Below are 10,280 nucleotides of genomic sequence, written 5' to 3'. Positions count from 1 at the left end.
ATCAAGAGGTAGCAGGGCGAATGGGCTCGGGCGGCAAGCCCCGTGTCCCGCAAGTGGGTTAAGCCACAAGGCCCTCCAAAAGGGTTCGACTTCGACGTGACCAAAGCTGAGCAGATTTTCGACCTCTTACTCACGGAGAAGCAGGCTGAAGGTACCCGAAGGCCACAAGATCCCCACGGTGCGGGAGCTGAACGGAAAGCCATACTGCAAGTGGCATAACACGTTCACCCACACCACTAACGACTGCAGGGTGTGGCGTCAGCAGATCCAAATGGCGATAGAAAAAGGGCGACTAATTTTCAACCAGTACGCCATGAAGGTCGACAAACACCCCTTCCCCGCCGTTAATATGGTGGAGTATACTTACCATGGAGGGTGCCAGCCAGATTTCTCGTGCAATATCAACATGGTGGGACACTGGGCACCACTGCGGTAAGGACGGAGATGAGGGCAGCTGCTCTCATAGCAAAGACACGAGAGGAAGCCGCTCCACGCGATCGGCTCCGCCACGACGGCAAGCGCTACGTCACAGAGGGAGAAGTGAAGAACATAAGATATCAGCGACCTCTCTCTGATCACCTCCTCAACAAGTATGTGAGTCAGTATGACCAACGCCGACGATACAACGACGATGATGAGAAAGATCGTCTGGCTAGGGACGAAAGGAGACGTCGTCGGCATGATCACGACGAGGAGCGATATGAGCGCCACGCCAAGGACAAGTCGAGGGAGCAAGACGACGTGGATAGGCACTGGGACTGCCCCTTCTTCAGACACTGCTCGGGATTCAGGAATGAGCCGATTGCCAACAATCGGCAATTGCCCAGAATGTAAACAAAGGAAGAAGGATGCAGCTAACGTGTCCGTGTTCAAACGTCTAGGGCCTCTCCCACCTCGGAACAAGCATGCTGAGTCCGCTCGGGTGGAAGATCTCGAGGAACTAGAGGACGATGATGAAGAAGACAAGTATCATCAGCCAAGGTGGTGCCCTGATGGGCTCAGCCGTTCCCAGAAGCGAAGGGTTCAGCGTCTATGTGGGTTGGAAGAAGCTGAAAGGTTATACCGCACACGTTGAGGAAGGCACGGCCTGATCCGGCCGCCAAAATTCAGCGAACCCTGGACGAAGAAGGTCGGCCACAAAGAAAAGAGTGGCGCCCCAGACAAAGGAAGCCGATGATGAGACATCGGCTGGCACAAACATGGTGTTCATCCTTCCAACGGAGTTTAGCGCTCCAGGATTATACGAAGCACCCGTAGCACAAGCGGATCTGCGGCCCACGGCCGGTCATCTTTGAGAAGCCACGAGAAAGAAGTTGCGGGCATCCGAAGGCCCTGTACTTGCGAGGATACATCAATGGGCAGCTTTGTCAACAAGATGTTGGTGGACACCGGAGCGGCGATTAACATTATGCCATACTCCATGCTACGTCGGTTGGGACGCTCCAGCTCGGATCCGATCAAGACCAATGTAACACCGAGCGATTTCAACGGCCAAGCATCCGACGCACAAGGTGTTCCGAATGTGGATCCGACCGTAGGAAGGAAAACTGTCCCTACGACGTTCTTTATTGTCGACAGCAAAAGCTCCTATGCTGTCCTACTAGGGAGAGATTGGATCCACGCCAACTGTTGCATTCCATCCACGATGCACCAATGCCTAATACAGTGGGATGGAGATGAAGTGGAAGTCATCCACGCGGATGATTCAGCCGAGATCTCGACGGCTGGGATGAACGTTTGGGAGACATCAGGCCAAGAGCCACTCTCAGGCATCAATTTGGACGACTGCGAGCGCATCGACGTGACAAAGAACAGGGTTAGGCTGGTTTTATCCACCGGCCTGACCGTGTAACAAAAGCAAACGTCGATGGACGAACGTGGCGATGCTGATCCAGGTGATCGGCCCCAAGGATCTATGGAGGAACATTACAAAACCTTCATCGAGCAAGCAACGTGGAGGCCGATTCCAGCAATCGGCCAAAATTATCCTCACCATCCACTCTGTTTAAGGGCAGCGCCAGCCTAATGGACAATGAGGCAATGGGTTTGCGTTGGCTGATGGGCTGGAAGAAGTAAACACTATTCTTAACCGGGCCGACGTTCACACATAGCGCCTTGGCTAACCACAGAGCCGATTTCAGTAGTTCCCTGACAGAATCGGCTCGGGGGGGCACCTAATCGGATGAACATGTGCAGTAAAACCTTGGCTAATCACAGAAGCCGATTTCAGCAGTTACCTGGTAGAATCGGCTCGGGGGGCACCTAATCAGATGAGCATGTGCGATACATGTGCAGTGAGATATTGGGGGCCGATAGAAAATCGGCCCGTAAAAAAAATTATTTCGCAGAAGTGGAAGGGGCAGGGCATCATGATGAAGGATTCTGCGGCGGTTTCTGCTCTGCCACGACATGACCCGACGAAAGAAAGCGTGATGATTTTGGAAATGTCATTTCCAAAACCAGGGGGCATGTGTTATCACCAGAATTTGACCGAGTCAGAGGTGGGCCGCGATCAAGATGGGTTTGAAGATTATATACAGAAGAAATACGTGAATCGGCCTTATATACAAAGTTTGGGCTAGTTTGCCTTTGTATCTGTAACATAGTAGGTTATGTGTCGGTTAGTTAGAGTCTGCCTCGTGCACGGTTGGGATTATTCCCACGTTAGAAAGTCTACGGACTATAAATATGTATCTAGGGTTTATGAAATAAACAACAACCAATTCAACACAAACCAATCTCGGCGCATCGCCAACTCCTTCGTCTCGAGGGTTTCTTCCGGTAAGCACCATGCTGCCTAGATCGCATCTTGCGATCTAGGCAGCATAAGCTTATTATGTTGTTCATGCGTTGCTCGTGCTCGAAGCCTTTTTGATGGCGAGCAACGTAGTTATCTTAGATGTGTTAGGGTTAGCATTGTTCTTCGTATCATATGCTTGTCGTAGTGCAACCCTTATACATCTAGCCGCCCTTACACCTATCTTAGGTGTAGGGGCGGCACCCCGCTTGATCATTGTTTAGTAGATCCGATCCGTTACGGTTGCTCCTTGTTCTTCAAGGATTAGTTTAATATCCGCAATAGTTAGGCCTTACAAAGGGTTGGAGGATCCAGCGGCGTGTAGGGTGTAGTTTGCTAGCCCTAGACGAGGATGTTCGGGGATCAACCTCGTGTTGGTTTTTAGGCCACTGTCTAGGATCGGCTTACGATCACCGTACGCGAGCGCGAGGCCCAATCGTGAGTAGGATGATCCGATTATGCGGTGAAAACCCTAAATCGTCGTAGATCGCTTTAGCTTTATCTTGATCAAGCGGGACCACCATATATTCGTACACCTCGTACGAATCATGGGTGGATCGGCTCTTTGAGCCGATTCACGAGGACAACTCGAGAGCCGATCGAGGCTCGTATTTAACGTTTACGTGTATGCCATGCAGGAAACTAGGCGAGGCATCATCCAACACCTTCCCGACCGGGTATAGGTCGGGTGGCACGCCCTTGCGACAGCATCGGGCGTGTGACCAGAAGGCTTTGCGGGCCGTCGCTCTGAGGGACTGGGGCCAGCCGCAGCCCTGAGCTGTTCCCGGCTCTACGGTGTTGCCAGTCGCTGCCCGCCGGTGGATTTCTGACCGCAACAAACGTACACCCTAAACACCCTAAACACTATAGGCCAACGGCACTTAATTGCGTGGGTGCCTCAAATAATGTGTGTGCGCACTCGATCGATGATATCCCTAAACCTTAAACCATAAAACCCTAAAACCCTAATCCCTAATCCCTCAACACCCTAAACACCATAAACACTAAACCCTAAACCATAAACACTAAACCCTAAACCCTAAACACTAAACCCTAAACCCTAAACCTTAAACACTAAACCCTAAACACTAAACCCTAAACCCTAGACCCTAAAGCCTAATTAACCCTAACCCTAACCCCTAGGTGTGTAGCTAACCCTAAACCCTAAAACCTAATTAAACCCTACATATATATAGGCCAACGACACTTAATTGCGCATCAAGCAGGCGACCAACTAATTAGCGCTAATTAATTAATTAACTTGAATTTTGACAAGTTCTCGAATGAAAAACACGTACATTTGATTAAGTTGCCTCACAATATATATATATATAATTTGTGTGCATGCATGGCCTACCATGCATGCATTCATGCATATATATTTTTTAATATATATTTGAACATATTCTTGGGGATTTCAATCTCTCTCTCTCTCGATCTATATATTTCACGCATGCACTTTTTATGCGCAAAAGGCGCGGGTGCCTCTAATATATAATTTGTGTGCGCACTCGATCGATGATCCCTAAACCTTAAACCCTAAAACCCTAATCCCTAAACCCTAAACACCCTAATTAAACACCCTAGACCCTAAACCCTAACCCTAACCATACTTAAAACACATAACCCCTAGACCCTAAACACTAAACCCTAAACCATAACCCCTAGCTAACCCTAATCCCTAACAACCCTAACCCTAATGACCCTAGACCCTAAACCCTAATCCCAAAACCCGAACCCTAATCCCTAAACCCTAAACAACCCTGACGTGGGCATTACCATTCGGGTAACCGATGTTGCCCTATCCTGCATTCCCTAGTTGGAGGCCCATAAAAGCACTTGGAGGCAAGGCGGCGCAACCGGGTGGCACACCAGAAGATTCCTTGGCGAGCAAGACAAAGAAGCAGCCGAACAAGGAAAGATTAGATCTAAAATTATTGTAAACCTAGTCGTACTCGGTTGGACCTCTTGGGACCTGGCCTCCTATATAAAGGCCAGGAGAGGGGCTGCCGAGGGACACAATCAATCTTAGCAAACTTAGCCACCAGAAGCTTAAAGCTAGGTCACCCTAGTATTTAGCCATCTCGACGAGATCTCAGCCGAATTATTCGGCACCCCATTGTAACCCATTATCATCATAATCAAGAACGAGACGGAGCGGGACGTAAGGGTTTTACCTCATCGAGGGCCCCGAACACTGGGTAAATCGCTCTCCCGCTTGTACGTGAACCGATGTCTCGTGTCAGCTTGCAGGATTCCATCAACCCTAAGCCCCTATCGGAGGGCATTGCCGATGAGCACCCTCGACAATTGGCACCGTCTGTGGGAAACCTGTCGGCACAAGGCAGGACATCGACGATACCAGTCACATCTGCAGCGTTCGTACTCGAGTCACCAACACCACCAGATCCAAAAGACCCGATCCGCTGCGGATCCTTCGAGTTCGTACCACATCTCGAGCCGCCGCACTCGATTCCTGCAGAATCGCGCGACGGCATGACCGCCACTTTTGGAGGCGTTCACTTCATCATCGACCCCGGAGGCTTTCTCCGCCTCCCTAGGACAAGTACATCCGGTTTGAGGACCTCAGTCTCGACAGGTGACACGCTGGCAGCAACCTCGGAAATCCCGCCCAGAAGCGTGCAAGGGGGCAGCCGAGGAAGTTTCGACCTCGCGACGGGGCGAAAGAAAAGACGAAGGGACTCGCACCGTGGAGAGGAAGAACGTACAGCGCCTCATCCTCACCAGTCCGAATGAGGGCAGGAGGACATGCGACCGATCCATGGCCGCACCCGTTCACCGTATCTATCGGCTACGGAGCAACTCGAGGCACCATGCTACCTTCACTCCTACGTTGATCCGAAGGATGGTCGAGAGAAATCCAGCCATCTGCTAAGGAACTGCCGACACTTTCTGGAGATTCGACAATTCTGTGATGATCTCAGAGCTGAAGAAATATCAAGAGTTCACATAACGGAGAAGAGAACGAGGTCTTACAGCTATCCGCCAGAACCGTATGTACCGGAGCCATACGAGCAAATGGAGAGAGACAAGTACGTACCAGCCGAAGCGTTCCCAGAGCCATGTGGGCAGGTCAACATGATCCATAAAACCAGCTTTTCGAAGAGGGAAATCAAGAAATTCTCACGAGAAGTGAAGTACGCGTAAGTTGCCATGGTCGACACACCCGAATTCATCGATTGGTCGGAGCAAAGCATCTCCTTCGACAGGACAGATCACCCGAAGGCCGTCCCTAGGCCAGGTCATGCAGCCTTTGTCCTTGAGGCGCAAATCGGGGGGTACAATATGAGTAAAGTATTCATGGATGGAGGAAGTGGCTTGAATTTGTTGTTCGCTAACACAATGAAAGCAATGTGTTTAACAGTCGACATGCTGAGAGAATCCGATACAGGATTCCATGGCATCATACCGACTCGGCCCGCTTACTCTCTGGGCAAAACATCACTGGATGTAGTTTTTGGCACACCTAGCAATTTCAGGAAGGAGAAAATCGAGTTTGAGGTGGTCGACTGGGAATCTCAGTACCACGCCATCCTCGGCAGGCCTGCCTTTGCCAAATTTATGGCCGTACCTCATTACGCGTACCTAAAACTGAAGATGCCAGGCAACAACGGGACCCCAATAACCGTTCATGGGAGCTTTGCTCGATCAGACACTTGCGATAGGGAGTTCCAGAAGATCGCCTCGAAATTCGGTGCCAAGGAAGAACTCAATGCAATCGACACTGTCACAGATCACACGCAACCACCAGCCGACAATCGAAACGTAAGATCCGATGAGTTTGACGCTGCAAAGGAAGCCAAGAAGGTGCAGGTGCATCCCACTGACCCGAAGAAAACGGTCAATACGTCGGCTGACCTCACGGTCGCATAGGAAGGCGCGCTCATCGAGTTCCTCCGTGAGCGTTGGGAGATATTCGCATGGGAACCATCCGACATGCCAGGTATCCCCAGGGAACTCGCTGAGCACGCCCTTAATGTTGACCCGACAGCCAAACCAGTGCAGCAATCATTGCGCCGATTTTCCGAACCAAAGAGGAGAGCAATCGGCGAGGAAGTCAATCGACTCTGTAAAGCAGGATTCATTCGGGAGCTCAAGGAAGCTGAGTGGGTGGCCAACCCCATCATGGTACCCAAGAAGGACACCACCGCTCTACGCATGTGCATAGATTACACCGACCTCAACAAACATTGTCCGAAAGACCACTTCCCGCTGCCTCGTATTGATCAGATAGTCGACTCCACAGCTGGATGCGATCGCCTCTCCTTCCTTGATGCATACTCCGGATATAATCAGATCAAGTTGAAGAAAGAAGACCAGGAGCTAACCGCGTTCATCACCCCACACGGCGTTTTCTGTTACAACGTCATGACCTTTGGATTGAAAAACGCAGGGGCAACTTATCAACGTTGCATGCAGGCTTGCCTTGGAGAGCAGATCGGGAGGAACATCGAAGTCTACATCGACGATATCGTGGTGAAGACAAAACACGCTGCCACTCTCATCGATGATTTGCGAGAAACCTTCGACAATCTAGACAAGTACAAGATCAAGCTGAACCCGAAGAAATGCTTCTTCGGGGTGCCAGGGGGATAAGTACTCGGCTACTTCATCTCAGCAAGAGGAATAGAAGCTAACCCTTTGAAGATCAAATCTATCCTCGACATGGAACCGCCAAAGAATCTGCACCAAGTGCAGCAGTTGGCAGGACGGTTGGCGGCACTCAGCAGATTCATCGCCAAGCTAGGGGAAAAAGCTCTACCCTTCTACAACTTGATGAAAAAATCAGAAAAATTCGAGTGGACAAAGGAGGCGCAGGAATCCTTCGACAATCTGAAGAAAATCCTATCGACATCTCCAGTCCTTGTGACCCCCCGTGAGAAGGAAACACTACTTATGTATATAGCTGCAACAACCCAAGTCTTTAGCAGCGTCTTGGTCGTCGAACGAGAAGAAACGAGGAGACTTCATGGCGTGCAGAGGCCTGTTTATTATCTCAGTGAAGTGCTCACACCTGCAAGACAGAGGTACCCCCATCATCAGAAGCTGGCATACGCAGTTTGGAGGTCAGCTCGCAAGTTAAGGCACTACTTCACAGAACACCCGATTGTCGTCGTGAGCGAAGCACCACTGAAGAACATAATGACTAATCCAGAGGCCACAGGTCGAATGTATCAATGGGACATCGAGATAGCGCCACACGACATAACTTACGTTAATCGAACGGCAATAAAATCCCAAATCCTCCCAGATTTCGTGGCAGATTGGATCCAATCATAGACGCCAACAGCACCCGACATGTCGGGAGCATGGATAATGTATTTCGACGGGTCGAAACGGAGCACAGGTGCAGGAGCATGAGTGGTGTTGATATCACCACAGGGAGATAAGATGAAATACATACTACGTATGAATTTCTCCCTGCCGACGAACAATGAAGCAGAATACGAAGCGCTGTTGCACGGAATGAAGATGGCAAAGGCATGCGGGGCAACTCGCCTAGAAATCTATGGAGACTCAAACTTGGTGGTGCAGCAGTCGATGAACCTGTGTGACGCGGTCAGCGACAACATGATCGCCTATCGGCAGCTGTATTCGAAGGATGTGAGCTCAAACATATCGGCAGAGCCAGCAATGAGGAAGCCGACACTTTGGCAAACATTGGGTCCATGTGCTCCCCCATTCCAGATGGAGTGTTTTACGAAGTGATCACTCAGCGATCAATAAAAGAGAAGGCGTCAACACCTCTAAAACCGTCGGCTGATGAATCAGAGGCAAGCCCGCAGCGAGCTGCCGAAGAACCTCCAACCCCTCCTGCTGAACAAGTCCTCCTCCTTGAGCCATTATGGACCAAGCCATTCCTAGCGTATCTAATGAAGCAGGAGCTACCAGCGGATCCAGTAGAAGCAAAACGAATCGTCAGACGATCGAAAGCCTTCACCATAGTAAACGGTGAACTCTACAAGCGCAGCATTTCCGGTATTTTCCAAAGGTGCATTGCCATTGACGATGGAAGAGCACTGCTGCGCGAGATACACGAAGGAAATTGCGGACATCACGCAGGAAGCAGGGCCCTTGTGGCGAAGTCCTGATGCGTGTAGTTGACACGTCCGTTGGGAACCCCAAGAGGAAGGTGTGATGCGCACAGCGGCAAGTTTCCCTCAGTAAGAAACCAAGGTTTAGTCGAACCAGTAGGAGTCAAGAAGCACGTTGAAGGTTGATGGCGGCGGGATGTAGTGCGGCGCAACACCGGAGATTCCGGCGCCAACGTGGAACCTGCACAACACAACCAAAGTACTTTGCCCCAACGAAACAGGTGAGGTTGTCAATCTCACCGGCTTGCTGTAACAAAGGATTAACCATATTGTGTGGAAGATGATTGTTTGCGAGAAAACAGTAAAGAACAAGTATTGCGACAGATTTGTATTTCGAGTATAAAAGAATGGACCGGGGTCCACAGTTCACTAGAGGTGTCTCTCCCATAAGATAAAAGCATGTTGGGTGAACAAATTACGGTCGGGAAATTGACAAATAGAGAGGGCATAACAATGCACATACATGACATGATAAATATAGTGAGATTTAATTGGGCATTACGACAAAGTACATAGACCGCTATCCAGCATGCATCTATGCCTAAAAAGTCCACCTTCGGGTTATCATCCGAACCCCTTCCGGTATTAAGTTGCAAAACAACGAGACAATTGCATTAAGTATGGTGTGTAATGTAATCAATAACTACATCCTTAGACATAGCATCAATGTTTTATCCCTAGTGGCAACGAGCACATCCACAACCTTAGAACTTTACGTCACTCGTCCCAGATTTAATGGAGGCATGAACCCACTATCGAGCATAAATACTCCCTCTTGGAGTTAAGAGCAAAAACTTGGCCAGAGCCTCTACTAATAACGGAGAGCATGCAAGATCATAAACAACACATAGGTAATAACTTGATAATTAACATAACATAGTATTCTCTATCCATCGGATCCCGACAAACACAACATATAGTATTACGAGATAGATGATCTTGATCATGTTAGGCATCTCACAAGATCCAACAATGAAGCACAATGAGGAGAAGACAACCATCTAGCTACTGCTATGGACCCATAGTCCGGGGGTGAACTACTCACTCATCACTCCGGAGGCGACCATGGCGGTGAAGAGTCCTCCGGGAGATGAATCCCCTCTCCGGCGAGGGTGCCGGAGGAGATCTCCGAAATCCCCGTGATGGGATTGGCGGCGGCGGCGTCTGCTGGAAGGTTTTCCGTATCGTGGCTCTCGGTGCTGGGGGTTTCGCGATGGAGGCTATTTGTAGGCGGAAGGGCGGAGTAAAGAGGCGGCACGAGGGCCCGGACGACGGGCCGGCGCGGCCGGGGCCTGGGCCGCGCCGCCCGGTGTCCGGCCACCTCGTGGCCCCACTTCGACTCTCCTTCGGTCTTCCGGAAGCTTCGT

Source organism: Lolium rigidum, chromosome 1, assembly GCF_022539505.1.
Source record: "Lolium rigidum isolate FL_2022 chromosome 1, APGP_CSIRO_Lrig_0.1, whole genome shotgun sequence".
Taxonomy (NCBI): domain Eukaryota; kingdom Viridiplantae; phylum Streptophyta; class Magnoliopsida; order Poales; family Poaceae; genus Lolium; species Lolium rigidum.
This window is presented reverse-complemented; position numbering follows the sequence as displayed.